Raw genomic sequence first — 18,815 nt, 5'->3', positions numbered from 1 at the left:
TTTAACTGACTTTGTTATGTTGAAGCCTCCTTTATCTTATCGATTACTGTCTCTCTGTCAAGTCCTATCATGGTAAGTGACTATATATTGGAACATCTGGCGTTGTGTTGGTGATCCACCCCACGGTCATTATGAACTCATCGATATGGACAAGCGAATATTTGTAGACGTTGGGAGTACGGAAGACTTCTTTGGGCTGGTCACTTCGTGTAAATGTCTTAGTGTAATCAGCTTACGTCGCCCCTGCAAACATGAGCGGTGCAATCAGGTCTAGGTCAGCGACCTCGTGAAATGGATGTGGGCAAGCACCTTGAGACCAATGAGAATATATACCGAGGTGAGGAAGAAGACATTTAGTGTGCGTGACATCCATGTACGGTGCAAAATGCTTCGCAACTACAAGCAAGCGAGCTCCCATAAGAGGCCGGGTAAATTAGTGACGTAGTTATTATTGTTTACGTTTTTTCTCTTTACTAATACATAGCCATTGCTTCTTCTTCCACACCTTAGTATATTAGACTGACCCACCTTAGTATGGGAGAAAAATAAAGTTGTATAATTACACGGGGCACCCACCAGGATTATTCTTTAAGATTAGAGGAAGACTTCCTATAAGTTTCAGCTCATTTGGTCGTTCCATGAGCTGGCGCAATTGAATTGAAGTTAATATGGGATTTTCAGCTCCAACAAATAGGAAACAGCACATCATCTCCTGTTCGAGTCAGGAAAATTGTTGATCGCGTTCAATTGAACCCAGAATGTCAAAAATACTACTTGATACTATAGCAAACAATATTGTAAAAGGTTGTATGATGATTAAAATTGATAAAGTTGGTGTTTTAACTATCTGAAGTAGATTTGCAATATTGCATAGTATTCCTTCAACTTAGCTGGGTGGTAGCCACTAAGCGCATCAAAGCCACCTATGACGCTGGGCGAGCTGCGGCACAAGGTGCATGCACATGTGTGATTGTACGGGAGTGCTGATCTAAGCCTAACTTTCAACAACTGAAAGCTTAATGAAAATGAGCTTAAATCCAGATACAACCTTCGGCAACTATGTTCATTAGCGTATCAACTAGTGAATTTGTCATTCTGGGCTCAATTGAACGCGATTAACTAGTTAACGAGACGAAACAGTGACATAGGGTCAATTTTCAATATATTTGAGACGAATATTCCATACAAATTTTGAATTGAATGCGCCAGCTGGGGGAGCAACCAAATGAGTTGAAATTTTGAGAGAGCTTTTTTCTTACCCTAAGGCACATATCTAGGGGGTGCCCCGTTGAATTTTACAACTTTTTTGTTTAAGGGCCAGTCTATTTGTATATATTCTCATTGCCTTGAGACCCTACAAACGTCCGACATGAACAACCCGATTCAGGTAAGTAAGTCTTGATCAAACATTTTTTTGTGTTAGCTTTTCAGAAATTCGCAACACGTTTCAGAGCAAGTGCGAATGAAGGTAGAAAGCATCTTGAAGGACTAACATAAGGGGCTTGAAAGATGGAAGCAGCATTTCAATGAACACCTGAATGACGCCGAAAGCACAGGCTGTGGAAGTTTAGAAGGCTGTGAAGATGCTAAAGCTAGTTTGGGATTGGAACAAAACCAACATGCAATTGGAGAGAATTTCATTCATATTATTTTTCACCTTAAAGAATCTGTTACCGTTTGTAACAATAAGACTGTTAGTTTGTAAGTTATTATTTTTCCTATTAGTATTAGTTGCATGTCGTCCGTTTTCAAATTTAAATTAAACATAATGCCTTACACATACTCCTAGATTTAGTACACTACATTACCACAGTACACTACACGAAAATCTGCTGGAAGAAATAGGACAGTTAGAGTTCAGTGGAAGAGAGAGAAAATAAGGGGAAAAGAGGAGAGTTAGTCATACCTATTGAACGATAGAGGGAGCTGTAGGCGCTGAGGAAATGACTCGTTCTACTTTTGAAGAGGACCTCAGCCAAAGCAGTCGTTAACCAAGATTGAAGTTTATTAAAGGAAAAAAGTTTTAAGTGAAGCCTGTATGAAGAAGTTTAAGGATAGTGGAGAAGTTCTTGAAAAAAAAGGAAGATATACGAATCAGGTATGCAAAGCCCGTGATCCCTCAAATAGTAGGTTAGGTCTACAGATGAGTGTTTCCTGTGTTTAGGACCCGCGAAGTGCAGCCTGGAGTTCCGTTACGTATTCTTGGTCGTACGGACACCTTTTCAGCGTGGAAGCCAGTGACGAACCACGGAAGCGATCCAGACGTGCATGGGATCCAACCCATCCCCTCTCAGAACAGGTCCAGCGACCTAGAGTACCCTAGTACAACGAAGAGCCAACACGTTGTCCTTTGACTCCAGAACTGTTCGATATGCTCCAAGTTTTCCAGCAGAGACCGGCCGGTATACAAGAATAGCAGGTATAACACACCACACTCACCCACACAGCAATGTAAAGTTTAGGGAATAAAGTTGAAATTGTACCTCATTAGTTTATTCAGTATCCTACAAGAATCCTTCCAAAGACCTCACGAGGAGTATACCTTGTGAGTATTCCACGAACTCTTCAGGTACCTATTCAACCATGGGTTTTAAAAGATTCCTATGAGAATTCCCAAAGGGATTCCACTATGAACTATTTCCTTCCTTTTGCAGTGCTTTCTTTTTTACCAGTTTTCACTGATATCCTCCTACAGATTCATACAGAAAATCATTTCCGGGATTAGCAGTTGTTATTCAACAGATGTCTCCTGAAGTTTTTTAAACTTCCTGATCTTTTACCAGATTTTTTTTTTTCGAAGAATCTATCAAATTACTTAAAAAATGAAGGATTTCACTAGAAATTCTAGAAACAGGAAGGTTCTCTACGTACTTATTACAAAGAAATTCCAATTATTGGTTTAAAATATCATCCAGTCGTCTATTAATAATTTGGTCTGGAATTACTGATGAACCATGATCACCATGAAATAGTACAAGCATTTCTAGGAATCTCACCTTCAAATTGTCTTCAAGATCACCAAGCATGGATTCTTGCTGCAAATTCTTCAGAGAGTTTACCAACGTTTTTTTCTCAACATTGCCTTTGAGGTTCTTCCTAAAGTTTCTCTTGAGAAACCTTCAACAAATCTCCCGGAAATTTTCAAGAATTGCTTATCCAGCAAAAAAAATCTTTTTCATTCTTCATAACATTCCACAAGATTTTCATAGGTAAATAAACAGGACTGTTCTTGGCGATTTTTTAGACAAGTTGTCTGTAGATTTGGCTGCATTTTATTTCTTCACAGTAAATTTTCTAAGTGTTTCTTTAGATTTCTTCAGAAATCTATTTGATGTGGATCCTCGCATTCGAAAATAATATTTAAAAATTTCTTCAAAAACTGTCTACCTAAGAAATTTAAAAATAATCAAGCGGTCTTAGGAAGTTTCTAGCGGAATACATTCCTTTATTTTCAAAACCCTTTCTGCGAGCCAGAATTATATTATTATTTTTCCTGGGCTGTCATCGTAGAATTCTCCCGAAAAATTCATCAGAGGTTCATCAAAGTGTTTTCAGGAGATTTTTTTTCTTTAAACAACACTAGCAATTTTTCTGAGGATTTTTAAAAGAAAATTTTCAACAGATTTACTAAAGGATTTTGCAATTCATTTTTGAATTTATCAAAAAAATCTTTCAGGTACTAGAAATTACTCCGTAATATTTTTAGAGTGTTACTCCTGGGTTTGTTCCATTAATAACATCTAAAAATAAATTAAATCGCCATTTTTGGTTCAAAAACTGCAGCTAGAATACCTTTATATTTTTTAGGGATTTCTTCACAAATAACTCCATATCCATATCCAATTTATATCTGATTTCTAGAGCAATACATACTAAAAAACTTATAGAAGAACTTTTCACTAAATTGGTTGGATAATTTCAGCTAAAATTGAATTCGGGAAAAAATATTGAATTCCTGCGGGAAAATTTACTGTTGAATTTACGAAACTCCTGACGATGTACCTCATTGAAAAGCGTAAGTGTTTTTTGTAGGATTTACTACACGCAAACAAATTTTATTGTATAATCTACCGATTCCATGGTAGAATTAAGAACTGCACCAACGATTTTCAACCGACTACAAAAATCTGTTAGTTTACTATAATCAACAAATCACTGAGCAGTGCAGTAAATGTGACCATGTCCATAGTAGCATCCACTACAAAGCATTATATTTCAATCCGTGACACCCACCGTACAACACAGTGTGGTCAAAAGTACAATGCGAAACTTGTCAAATCAAGCATGTTTCTAGTCATAAATATTGCAACTGTGGTTAAATAAACCGAATATATTTTCTTGTGTAGTGTTGTTGACTATGTTTTGGTAGAGTTGACAGAATAATGTAGTCGGTTGAAAATCGTTGGTGCAGTTCTTAATTTTACCATGGATTCAGTAATTCGTTTTAGTGTACGAAAATTCCTGTCCTTCATTGTTTTTTTTAAATGAATAATGATTAGCGTTAAATCTTATGGATTTTTTACAGAAAATACTTCTTTGGAGGTACTTATTTCAGGTAGTATATTAGAATTCTTCAATTTTTCAAAATTCCTAGAATTTACCCTTTTATTTGGTATTTTTAAAGTTTTGCTCTTTGGAGTTTGAAAAGATTTCGATACGAAGTTTCTGAAGAAAGCATCATGCGAAGGGAGGAGAAACAACAGATGGACAATGAAACTACAAACGATAATTGATTATTTATTATCTTTATGCTAAGGACTGTTCATTTTATAAAGTGGACACCTTGTTTATGCTAAATCTTTTTTATTTATTGATGAAATCGTAAACGGTTTTCTGTGTATCGTTCAACTATTATTCTACAATGTTATGAAAATACAGAAACTTACAAAATGCTTTCGGTTGAAGAACTAAATAGTTTTGCAAAAACTCCTAAGAAAAACTGTTCGTCAAGTTTAAGCATTATTTTTCGCAAGGAAAAATTATAAATTTAATGAACAAATTGTATGTTGGTATCCTTTACTATTCAACTTAAGGTAGAGCTTTTAAAACATCAATAATATTCCATCAGTTCCTGACGCTGAGTCACTTTAGTGATCTATTCCTTATGGTCAAATTTGCTGATACACCATCTTTTTACTACCAGCAAAAAAGTAAAGTAATAAGCGTGTTCAAAACTGGTTTAGATTACTAAAGAAACTATATATGTATAAAAAAAGCAAAATCTTGAGTTTGAACCGCATTCTTGGGTACCAAATTTACTCTTTATGGTCGTTTTATTGAAAAATCCCATACTTTTAAAATTATATACGCATGTTTATCGATCTAGAGCAAACTGTAAGCGTTTTTCTCAAAATATTTTGATAGGTAGTCTCAGAATAACACATTCTGAAAATAATACATGCAAAATAAATTTGATTGTATTCAAGCAGTGTTCCCAATCTTGATGATTGTCATTGTGCTTTGAGTGGTCTTCTGAAAATAAATTATTTGTTTTTCTATTGTGCTTAAAATATGACGTGGGGACTAAATCAGCAACTCTATGAAGGCGTAAGTTATTTTTATTATAAATACTATATTATTACTTCCGTCTGGACGTACTTTAAACCTTAAAATTCTACTCATATCAGTTCCATTTAAATTTAAGATATTTTTCTTTAAAAAAAATTGATAAAAAATGATTTTATGATATCTGCAAAATTGCATCTCCAAAAATAACTTGATATTTTTTAGCAAGCTTCTAATTAATGATGATTTCTAAGTACAACCATTTTTTGAAAATAAAAAAATATAAATTGTCGAATTTTCCTGCCGATTTTTAATAATCCTTGATTTTGATAACCTCCAAAAATCGACCGTTCTAAACGTTGTGCCTTATTAGTGTGAAATCATATTATTTTGGTAACTTTTTTTATTACCACAGCATTGTACAATATTAGTCGAACGATGTACAGAAAACCGATTTCGATTTCATTGATAAATTAAAAAAGATATTGCATGTCCAAAGTGTCCACTTTATAAAATGAACAGAGGTTATGATTGTAGGATAATTAAAACCTCTCTAATATCTCATGAAGTTTTATCAGAATCCTTTTAGGAAATGATCATTTGCGCTTATTCTAAGAGTGGCGTGAGGTGAGAATTGTCGGTCGATTCTGTTTTTACATGATTTATTTGATTTATATCATAGTTCTGTAATGTTTTAACCGCCTCTTACGCAGAATGCTTTTTTAATTATTAAACGTAGAAAATGTGCAATTTCGGTACTCGTTCAAGAATAACCATAGCTTCTACAATTTTCATCCGATATTAACCCACGATTAATTATTTTATTTCATTTTCCATATAGGGTAAATTGCCAATTATTGCACGGTTGAAAAAGTAGCGTTAGTAATTTGGCTCTCAAATATGTTAGAATGCCCTAAACTTAAACCGAATTTCGCTCAAAACCAGCAAATTTTTAACGTAGATTCAGATTATGTAGAAAATTGATACCTCTAAAAAAGCCAATTGCACACATTTTAAAGTTGGCTTTTTGCGTGGAGTTGACTTGCTAGTGTAATTGAAGACAGCGTGATATAACATTCCAAATCTAATAAATTACGACGAATATGCACGATAATTCGATGAAATAGTGATTTTATCAAAGCAAAAGCCGGTAGGAGTACGAAACTGCATTTTGTTCTGTCAGTATTTGGCTCATGACGTAGGGTAAATTGGTATAATGCGCCCCAACCGGGCAATACACCCCACTTCATTTCAAGGGGTTGAGGCTTCTTAAACTCGTAAAAATTATTACATATCTTAAATATCCGCAAAAAAAAATCATGTTGCGCATATAAGATCTTTGGGAAGTATGAACAACCAATAGAAATACCAAAAATATCGAAAATCAGCTTTTTGGCTTGAAATTTCGGGTCCGATAGACAAGCCTCATGTTTCATATACATCCTTAAATATTGTACTTATTTCAAAAACTTTTACCGGAAGACGACTGCTAATGGACCCTTTTGAGCTTAGCAAGTGGTGGAAATCTTCCTTAGAAACATTTCTACAACGCTGCGGAACTTTTTCTACGGGAGGGGCATATTGCCCGATTTGTTTTGAAACGTCAAGATTAGGACCGTTTACAGAAAACGTCTTGTATTTTTTTTAGAAGCTACCTGGCATGAGAACGTTGCATGCAGAGCATGACCAACTAAATAAATAACACTTTGACACCAAAAACTATAGAAGTAATGCATTTGCCACTGCGATAGAGCAGTTTTTCCTTAAGGGGGGCGTATTATACCTGTTTACACTAACAATTTGGGTGCTACTTGAATTGCCCTGCTCACGACAGTTTAATTTCGATTTACGTGTATGATTTTGAACTTTTTAATGAGAGACAAACTGCTGGTAGCTGGCGTGCAGTATTCATTATTGTTTAGCATTAATATTAGGGTTTCAATTCATTGCATCAGTGTAATATTCCCCCAATATTGGCAAGTGTGCAATAAATGGGTGGTGTGCAATAATTGGCAATCTACCCTACTTTGAGTGTAGTTCAAATTAAAATGATTAAATTTGTTTTCTTTTGCTTCAAGGATGCAGAGCTACTTCGGCACTTCGGATTTGGAATTCGATTGGATTTGGATTGGATTTGGAATGGATTTAGAATGGATTTGGAATGGATTTGGATTTTATTTGGATTTGGATTGAATTTGGATTTGAATTGGATTGGATTTGAATTGGATTTGGATTTGGATTGAGATTGCATTTTTATTGGTTTTGCATTGGATTTGAATTGGATTCAAATTGGATTTGTATTTCAATTGGATTGGATTTGGAATGAATTAAGAATGGATATGGACTGGATTTGGATTGGATTTGGAATTGGATTTGGAATAGATTTGAAATGGATTGGGATTGGATTTGGAATAGGATTGAATTTGGATTGGATTTGATTTAAAGTTGGATTGGATTCAACCTGGATTTGGATATGGATTAGATTGGATTTGTATTGGATCTACATTGGATTTGAATTGGTTTTGGTTTGGGTTGGGATTGGATTTTGATAAGTTTTGGATTGTTTGGATAGCATTAAGATAGATTTGGGGATCGAATTTGAATTGGATTTTAGTTGGATTGGAATTGGGCTTTGGATTGCTTTTGAGTTGGATTCGAATTGGCCTGAAATAAGATTTAGAGTAGGATTTCATTATTGCGATTGTATTTTCATTGGATTTGGATTTGGATTGGAATTTAAATTGGATTGGATTAGATTTGGAGTGGAATTGGATTTGAAATAGACTTATATTGGATTTGGATCAAAATTGTATTTGAATTGGATTTGGATTTGATTTGGAATGCATTTAGATTGAATTCGAAAATTTCGATCAGACACAAACGCTTTCTTGATCGATTCCTTGCATTCCATGCATCAAGATAGATCAAGAAAAAACTTTTCAGCTACAAATAAGGATTAAGAATGCAACTTATGTTATCAACTAGAGTAGAGAAGGAAAATATTTTAGTATATAAAGGTTATTTGATAAATGCGAGAAAAGTATTGAGCCTGTAACATTGTTAATGAGTTTAATTTCAAATCAAAAATTACTCTAATATCCAGAAAAAAATATTGGCATGACAAAAGCATTGTGAAATAGTTGATATGTTCCCCAATCAGAGGACTGACACGGCTGTCTTCCTGCATACATTTCGGCTCTTCTTCACATCGTTTTTGGCACTTCGCGTTTTGGTACCCACTTTCTGGTCGGTTTACTCTAACTTGCTCCTGATTTTCGAGTATTCGGCTCATGTGCTGCTAGTGCTAGTTTCAAGCAATTAAATATATTGCGTTGAATCGTCGTATTTGACGACGCTTTCCCTCTTTACAACATTTTGTTGAATGTTTTAGGCATCATTGATGTCTTCTATCCAAAAAATCATATGTTTTGTCAGTCCAAAGAGAATCAAAACAAATACACTGGACGCCATGTTGAATCAATGTTGGGTAGCTAATTATTGGCTCATTTCACCCCCCTGATCCCAATGCAGTTAAACAAAACACAACACCTGAGTAGTTAGTTTTCAGCGTGTCTGGTATAAAACAAGAAAACATAATTTGTTATACGAAAGAGAATCGGCAAACGAAATGAATCGCTTTTTGTGCGAGTGACCGTCTTTTGAGCCATCCCTGCAGAGATGGCAGAGAGCATTACTGGCTAAGAAGAGGGGTAAAATTCGGGTTGCGAACGAATGACTAGATGGTGGTAGATGCATGTTTCGGGTTGATACTAGAGCAGAAAGAATGGGGGAAATTTTGCGGCGCTTATTTTAAATCCACATCCAGCGGCGGCGGTAACGCGCAGAAGATATTTATGCGCGCAATTCAAACGCAACGTCAAAACTCAAGTAGGCTTGGATTTTTTCGTTCTTCAAGGACGCAAATGTTTCATATTTGCTAAATCTGAAACATTTGGTGATTTTTATTATTGTCGGACCGCCACCAAACCAGATCGCGCCAGTGAGACTCGCGACGCGCCTCAACTCGCCGCATTTTAAAATCAGTTTTTTAGTGTGGCGCTGCATTCCTACGATTTTTATAAACACAGCGCACTATTCACATATTAGCGGCGACGCTCGGGGCCCGAGAAAATAATAATTTCAAATAAGAGTGGTTCTTGATTTCTACCGGATGCATAATATCACTGCGACGGTATATCGACATTTTCAGATAAACGCATTACCGTAATCCGGGGTATCATTGATCAGCGGGGTAACATTGATCGGAATGGCTCATCTCGTAATAAGTTGGTATCATAATTTATTGATGAAACATTTGCAAAGGATGAATGTTGCATCTCCTTCTTATATTTATAAGCTTTTAAAAATTAAGATTTTTGAAAAAATTACGTTAACTTTATGCGTAGATTTGTCAAGTTTGCAAAACAATGATTTAAATGGTTAAGGATGACACTATCGAAGATTCATGTCTCACATAGGTTCTACAAGCGATATGAGCAAGGAAAATGCGGTTCTTACTAAAACTGGCATCGCTTAAAACGATTCCGTAGTCAAAACTTTTATAAGTATGTTCAATTAGGAAACATAAACGAATTACTGTTAAGAATGTAGAATTCCCTTAGGAAATTGCCTACCTTTAGGCGTATTCCACTGTTCGAGGTGTTTTTAATTTTAAAATAACTCAAAAGGTAAATGAGATGTAAGCGTTTGGACATCATATTCGGCTTCAGGGGCCATGATTTAAGTAAGTAAAGACATTTTCAATATTACCGAACGTTGTTTACATGGATGATCAATGTTACCCCATATCAGCTAAATGAAAAAATCACATAAAACATTTTTGAAAACATGCTTAAATCTTTCAAAAATGAAAATACAATATATAGTCACGAGCTTTGGGTGGCAGTACTTGTTTTAAAAATATAAAACACAGAACATTTGCATATTTGAATTAAATATTTAAGAAATATCCTCAAAACTGATCAATGTTACCCCGGATAACGGTACGTGGATTTATCTTGCAGAGCACAATATTTCGTAGAAGTGTGAGTGTGACTTACGAGTAGGGTAAAAGCACCGGTTTTGGCCAGCCTAAGAGAAAATGTCTAAAAAATGAGAGGGTGGCCGTTTTTACACTCCAAATATAGCAAATGGAAGCTTTGAATCCATATTATATGTGTAAATATCAAAACTTAGCTAAAACCATTTTTCGCTTTGAAAATCCAGCTGGCCAATATAGGCCAACGGAACCAGTTTCGGCCAGAGATTTAACTTTGGTTCCTAAATTGGCCAACTGCATTGATTTCTCATGAGAGTGGCCAAATTAGGAGTGCCCTGGCCAAATTAGGTGTATGGGAGGTACAATTATAAGGAAAATCAATTCTTTTTCTAATGTTTTGAATCAGTTTGGACGAGTAAATGAATGTAGCTCTATCATATGAATGTGATCTACTGAACACAAAGGGTTTCATGTTGATTGGCTATGTAAAACGGTGTTTAATTCACTATGGCTACAACTGGCGTATGGCCAAAACCGGTGCTTCTACCCTAGATGCTTCGAAAAGGAGATGAAAGGCGCGGTAACTCGGATAGCGTGTAGGAAAGAGATAGTTTTATTACTAGTTTTTTGAGAAAGTTTACGATTACGAATCCAATGAACACGAAAAAAAATGCTGCTCGCAACAGCTCGCAACTGATCCTTTTCGTAGGGTCGCGGTAGCTGCTCTGAGGAGAGGTCTTCATTTAGTTGGATAATGTTACCACGATAGGGCGTTTTCTTGGTCGATGTTAGTTCGCGGCGGTTGTCACTTAACGAGTCGGCAGCAAAATTTCAGCGTTTTTTCGGAAATGCTTTGGAAAATGGTTAAGGGTTACCACAACGGGGAAGGGCATAGACGCACACTGTGTATAGCGAAAAAAGTTGCGACGCTGTTAAATTGGTCAAACATCGAGCTTCGCACTTTGGTTAACCCATTTTTCAACGCGAAGTATTATGTTAAAACTCAATAGGGGTATTCACTTAAAGTTGCGTAAACCAGTGTAAAACTGAAACTGCGTATTCATTGCAATGATTTATTTCAAACGAATTATTCCAGTTTTGACACTTGAGAACTAAATCTAGCTGTTCATGGGTTGCGTGCATTGAAAAATTGTTATGTTTGCTGTTCAGATTTGGCCATATTAGAACAAATACATTGGGATAAATGGAATTAGAAGGGTTAATTTTATATCCTATTTAAGATATCACGGATTGATGGTAATAAAATGTACCAAAATGTGCTGGGCAGGTGGAGTTAGTATTGTTTTGAATATTGACAAAATAACAGCGATGTGCGAGGTTTTTGTGAAAATGACCAAAAGCACATCCAGACGCATGAAACGTAGATAAATGATTGCTGATCAAAAATTGTTTTCTATTTAAAATATCTTAAGTTATTTTGTTCCCCAAACTAATAGGCCTCAATTTCTCACAAACCTGAATGGTTACAAACACTTGATGGCTGCATTTGATACTGATTTTGTGATGAAAACCCGCTTTGACCCATTAGCGTACTTGCGGAAACTATTCCGCAGTTTTCGCATAAACGCAAAGGATATCTGTAAGGTGCATGATTTTGTATATTCTCGCACTAAATATGTGCAAATGGAAAAAAAATATCTCTGACTTACAAATTAGTGTTTAGCGCCTGTAGTTTAACTTGCTGATCTCGTCCGACAGCCTCACCGGTAGGTACCTTCCCAAAGAACAAATTGTGTGAATCAGCTCAATAGAATATTAAACAGCAGCATCCAATATCAGAGACTCAGTGTTTGCACCTGGTCCCAAGTCACTTTCCAAAACCAATCAGCAGTATTAAAGAGTGCACCTAGAGACTCAATCTGATAAAAAATCACCGGACATCATTTAGCCACAAGCTTGTCTCCGCTAGAAATAGAAGAGTAATGCATAACTTAAATTGCAAAATGTTAATGATTCTCTATTAATTTCCTCTCAATTGCTAAAAACCTAAAAACCAACGAAAACGAATTCGTGGGTATTTGTTTTGTTGACATTTGTTTTGTTATCATCACCAAGGCGCTCTTGGATATCGAATTTCAACAATCTGAATGAGATGAAAGATTCTGCGATTGCGGCAATACTGTGAAATGTTTGAAATTACCAACTTTACATGATTTACGCGAGAATTTACGCCATTAAGTGAATACCCTTAATATTTTAAAATACGAGAGTATCTCGAAAACGGTTCTACTTAAAAAAAATGGATCTCTGTTTAAAATCAGCGTACAATTCAACATCAAAAATGGAGGTCGAATGGTTAAGTTAACTTAAGGTGAAGATGCATCGAAGCCAAACCTCAATTTTCAAGAGCACAAATCTAGAGAACCAGACTAGTGGTTTGAGCTGAAAACTTAATCGATTAAGTTTTCAGCTTGAACAGCTGTTTAGTTCACTAGATTTGTGCCTTTGAAAATTTGAGGTTTGGCTTCGCTGCATCTTCACCTTAATTGAACTAAGGTAAAGTTCATTAAATTTGTTTTATTTTGTAAACTAGTGTAATAGGCGAGTACCACTGAAGAACGCCAACTTTCAATCCAAAACCCCTACAATGCGCAAGGATTGTTTTCCGAAATGCGCTACTGTCAGTTTACTTTTGCGCTACTTTTTGTCTCATCGTCGTCGTTCACTTTTCTTTTTCGCACTCTCCTGCTCAGTCGATTTCGAGAGACCGAACGGTGCAGTCGTCGGTCGCCGTGTGGAACAGACGAAAATAACGGGAGCAGTAGTTGTTGTTGGCTGGCTGCCCCGCCGCCTTCCCCTTTGTCTGTCTGTCCGCCCCCGCGCCATCAAGAGAAAGAGAGTGAGAACACAATCGTGTTCGGTGAGTGGTGAGTCAAACAAAAAGAGATAACGTCACGCAACGCAAGCAAAGAGAGCGAGAACCGAAAAAGTAGTGCAAAAGAAGCCATTTTTCACCATCATCGCTCTGCGGTAGCAGCAAAAAGCAGTGACCGAAAGTTTCGATCGGGTGAAAATTTAGAAAACTGCGGTGAAAATGTCCAATTTGGTGTGGAAATTTAGTGTAAAGTGCTAAACGGGATGCCGCAGTGGTGATCGAGTGTAAAATTGAAGAAGTTCCGGATTTCCTCGGTTTTTTCTTTGCGTTTCCGTCTCCGGTGGTCATGTTGAAAATTTTTTAGTTCATTTTTTTTCCATCCTTCACACTTGGTTGGTTTACGGTGCTGGAACAACGAAGGTCTAGAAGCGGAAATCGACCTGAAGAAGCAGGTCCGGAGGCCGTCGGAAAAGAAGAGTGAGGTGCGCTGAAGGTATGATGACGAAGACAGCGGTCGGAAGCCAAAGCTAGTGGAAAAATTAGATCGATATTTTCCTCCATCCATCCGATCCGGAGGTTATTTTGTTGGGGAGGACATTATTCTATTTTTTTTTTGGATTATCATCCGTCATCTGAGAAGGTGTGCCGTGGCGGACTCGGGTCCCGTTTCGGGCTGACGAAAAAACGAAGAAAAAGTGCAATTTTTTGACGGTTCAACGGCACTTGAATCCGCACACGATTGTGTGTGGAGAAAAAAAAACAGTGATTAGTTTTCTTTTTGTTCCATTGGGAGGGGGGTCATCCACAACTTACGTAAGGGCTTAATGAGGGCATGGAGTTTGAAATTTGGTCAGGACAATAACCCAAGTTAATTTTTGTTACTATGTTTTTCTGGATTGGAGTTCAATCCAGGGGTAATTATGTTTTTTTTTTTCTATCTTTATTAACGAGATTTTTAGCCCTGGGCTAGTTCATCTCGGGACCAACGGCTTTACTTCCCTTTCGAAGGAAGTCGTCACTGAAATTTTTAGTAACTATCTCGGTGATGGGATTCGATCCCAGGTCCTCGGCGTGAGAAGGGTAATTATGTCTTAAGATTAATAAATGATGAAATTTAATTCATGCAATTTGATGACTGCAATTGACAGTCCTAGAAATAAGGCTACCTTGTACCTAAAGGTTTTCGTCGACCTAAATAAAATTACATTTGACTACAGCGTAAACGAAATTTTATAGAAGTTTAATTGATAGCTTCAAGAGATCTCGAACTAAACATAAGTTCTATTTCGCAGCAGGGTTGGAGGAAAGTCTCTTTTTAGATACTTGGTCAATATTTTAAGTCTTTCTTTTGAACAGAAGATCTCTAAAATCACTTTCTTGCTTTTCTCCTGGCAGTGAATATTGGTAAAAAACTTAAAAGGATCCCAGAAAGTTGAAAAGGATGAAAGTTTTTCAAAGATGAACGCGATTATTTCTGGGCACATCGACATTGTTAAACAATGGCTTTGCATAAATTGACCAGACGTCCTGGATTCCACAGGTTTTTCAGGAAATTCTTTTCTAATTACTCGAGGAAAAGCTTCAGAGAAAAAGTGATTTCTACAGACATTTCTACTAGAATACTTTCAGGAATTCCTCCAGGCACCCTTGAGAATTTTTTTACTGATTCCCTATAGAATTCTTGCAAAAATTCCTTCTGTGATTTTCCAAGGGGTTTTTCAGAGGAATCTCCAGAATTTTGTTCTAGGAAATGTAACACACCTACTGTAGAATACAGGCAATAATAATGCAATGAAAATAAAATCAAAATAAAGTTTGAAAATAACAGGGCTCGTATCGACTAAGTGTCTTGAAAATAGGAACATTTAGAGACCTCTTGCCTGAAAAAGGAGACCGAACAGGAAACAAGAAAACAAAACCTAACAGGCATCACGGAGACATGATTCCTCTTGGCATCTTTGGAAGATATTTTAAAGTCGAAAAATATGTGGAGGACAACCTGAAATTGTCTCTTAGAAAATATTATCAGTAATCCTTGTGAAAATAACTAGGAGGTAGAAATGTTGGAGTGCTCAAGGATTTCCTGGAGGAAATTAAAAAAAAATCTGTAAGCATTCCTTAAAACACCTCAGGAAGAATTTCTTGGAGAATTCAAGACTAACAATTCAAAAGGCCTCATCTCCAAAAAGTAAACAATGAGAAAAATGCAATCTCGTTTTGTCAAACAATAAATCAAATTTATATTATGAATTTAAGCATTGTATGTTATTTTATCGTCCAGAAAGTCGATGGATAAACTGATTTATAGCTATGAATATTCATTACTATCATTTTAGCAAAAAATCCTGCTAAAAAAACGAGTCAAAGGAAATGAGGCTTTTATTTCACCAAAAGCTGTGCAGCCCTTTTCATTTGTGGCCATAGACGCCGGCCGACGCTGATGAGGCCTGTGAGTTGACGCCTTTGTTTACTCTAAAATGTGTTGAGGCCTTCTAGTTGTGGCTTGTTTTTTCATCATCTTCTGATGTGGCCTTTTGAAAATCATTCAAAATTGAAGATGAAATAAGAAATTTGAAGTGTAGAAGAGTGTTAAGTGGTGAAGTAAAGTACATGGAGATCCCTACAGCAAGAGAAGATTCGTGCGGTCGATTAAATATGTGATTGATTGAACCCTTCGTCATCCATGAACATTATGTATGTGCTACGCGAGTTTGTCGTCGAGAAAATGTATGGAAAATTGGTTCAATTGATATAATATTGCAATTAAACGTTATTTTTCATGAAATTGAAACCAAATCGTGTTTTTGTTGATAATTTGTGAAGTACAGACAGGCTGACACAGGTATTATTAGGTAGTATGATACAAAATACATCACTTCACAGGAACCCGACAGAAAATTTGATTATGTTCGCTGTTGAAACTATCGCTGTGTAAAATAATACAGGGAGCGGAGCGGCTGAAGTATAACTTGTATCTGCTAAGTAAATTTGAAACATTTTTTCGTAATTTTAGTTGCAATTTTGATGTTTGTTTAATAGGCCTCAACTCGGTTTCAAGTAAATATAGAAATGGGGCCTTTTTGGGAAAAGGCCGCATTTACGATTAATATCCTAATTATCGGGAAATGAGATGGGGCCTTTTAGAAAAATGATAATTTTTCAACTTTCATGCATATTTTTGCATGACTATTGTATGTTACAGTAAGAATAGGCTCTTATACACTTAAATCAGCAGAAACCCGATTTGTTTACATTTTGGACTTGAGGCCTTTTCAATTGTTGGTCTTGAATTGATGGTAAATTTTTTAGAGGAATCTTTGGAGGAGTTCTTGAAGGTAAATTGTAAAAAATCTGTATAAATCACTAGCAGAATTCCTGGAGCTTTCCTCTATGAAGCTGAGAAGAAATACCTAATGAACCTGTGAAATATTCTTGTAATAGTATCTGAAACCTTTATAATTATTCAACAGGATTCACTGCAAGCAAAATAAGTAAAAAAGAACTTTGGAGACTTGTATTAAACGAGAGACCAAGTCTCTGCAGAGAGACCTGCTACCAGCCAAGAAATAGACAATGATTTTGAGTAGATGAAAAACTCGACTTTCGACCGAATTTAGTACACGACACTGAAGACGGCCTTGCAGTTGAGGTCGAAATACGCGTATCTGTCAAAGGATACAAACTCTAGTGGAATTAAATGGTATAGTACTAAATTCGGTTTTTTCATCTTCTTATAGGTATTCTACTAAACAGCTCGAAGAATTATTATCAATGATTTTGGTTGATTCAACAATTTAAGTAATATGTACATATGTAACATCTCGAATCGATCCACCTAACACATAACATAAAATGTATGATCACAAAATTTAGCTGATTTTAGCCTACAGGAATTTGCTGTGTAATCCGGTTGCGTAGAGAGGAGAACTTATTCCCCTCAATTGTTTCTGATTCGCAAGAACATCACATACATCCAAAAATTTCCACAGGGATTACTTAGTTCTGAAAATGTTCGCAGAGATTATTTCAGGATGTATTCTGCAATTTTATTTCACTGATTATCCCACAGATTCCTTCCGTAGATACTCTAGCAGATCTTCCTACACACTTAGATTAAATTACAGGGGTCGGTAAAATTTTACTGGGTTCTGGAACCACCGAAAAAGTCAGTAAAATGAAAACTGTCGCCACGCGTAATTGAAAAGCAAATTTCACCATGTTTTATTTTTTATCGATATATGATATAAAAAGAAACCTCTCTGCAAAATTTCAGTGACAAATCTCTGTTTTTCGATTTCTGGCATTTTTTTTTAGTTTACTGACTTTTTCGGTAGTTCCAAAACCCAGTTATTTTTACCGAACAGATTGAGTGTGTACTGAACCCGTTTAGAGGCGAATCACTTGAGAACTAAACTTGTTATAATTTTGTTAAAAAAAGAGATAAAATGACTAAACAAATAACTGAAATTTGGTCGTGGACAAACATGATAATGGCAATTCAAGTTCTTTGAATGGCAAAACAATAACTCGGAGTTATTGGTTCGACGCAAGTGAAATAGTTGGTAGGTTCTTTAGGAGTTTTTTTTTCTGAAATTGCTCGCGAAAAACTTTGTTCTAAACTTTTCTTCACCGATTTTTTCTGGAATATTTTCCTGATCCTTCCAGGAATTCCTTCATAAATTTCCTTCTCCAGAAATATTCCAGTGATTTTTCATGGGATGCTTAGAGGAATTTCCTTCAGAAAATCCTTAAATCCTTCATTTTCTTAAAAAATACTCCCGGAATTTTTCAACAATTTCTGAAATTTTTCTTGACATTTTCCTGGAGAAACGCCTGAAAATAAAATGTATCGAAAAAAATCATTGATAGCTTCCTTTCACAAATAGTTTCAAAAAGAATTTATGAAAGAATCTTGGGAGGATTTTTTTAAGTAATTCCTAAAGACATCCTAAGATAAATTCCTGTTTTAAATCTTAAAGAAATCTGTACGATAATCTTGAAGGAAATCTAAAAAAAAATCCCTGTCAAATTCTTGGAGAAATTCCAACACTGAAATTAGCAAAATTTTGCTGAACCGAGCTGACATTTTTAGTAAATTTGAAGTAATGAACTTCAGTGCAGAACGCTGAAAAATCAGCAGTTTTCTACTGAAGCTCAACAATTGAATTTGCTAAAAATATCAGCTTGGCAAATTTAAGCAAAATTTGGCTGAATCGATGGCAAAAAACATGGTGTTTAGCGAAATTGATGGAAAAACTACTTGTTGAGTTCCTGGAGGGCTTAGGACTTTGTGAAAGAATATTTGGAAGAGTTTCTAAAGAAGTTTATGGTGGAAGCTCTGAAGTAATTTCTTGTGTTACTCTTTAAAAAATCTAGGTTCGACTATTAAGGGGACTTTTGACGAGAGATATTTTAAAGATAAATGTCTGGTTGGATTCTCTAAAAATTCCTTGTGAGAACTTTTATTTCCTGTTT

The 18,815-nt window shown here is 35.9% G+C and overlaps 1 protein-coding gene across 8 annotated transcripts in view; it reads left to right on the top strand.

The window, feature by feature from the left end:
- The first annotated feature begins 13,216 nt into the window (after positions 1-13,216).
- Positions 13,217-18,815, top strand: part of LOC5570746 (kinesin heavy chain) — an 80,451-nt gene continuing 74,852 nt past the window's right edge. For 2 of the 8 annotated variants that reach the window (XM_021838000.1, XM_021837964.1), the window contains exon 1: positions 13,217-13,392. The gene's annotated coding sequence lies outside the window, so the exon portion shown is untranslated. Of the gene's footprint in view, positions 14,103-18,815 lie in introns of all 8 variants that reach the window. The other 6 variants (XM_021838004.1, XM_021837978.1, XM_021837991.1 and 3 more) reach the window with 4 other exon arrangements.

The sequence above is a fragment of the Aedes aegypti genome, chromosome 1 (genome assembly GCF_002204515.2).
Source record: "Aedes aegypti strain LVP_AGWG chromosome 1, AaegL5.0 Primary Assembly, whole genome shotgun sequence".
Classification (NCBI taxonomy): domain Eukaryota; kingdom Metazoa; phylum Arthropoda; class Insecta; order Diptera; family Culicidae; genus Aedes; species Aedes aegypti.
Note: the sequence above shows the minus strand (reverse complement) of the source record. Positions and strands in the feature narration are given on the sequence as shown.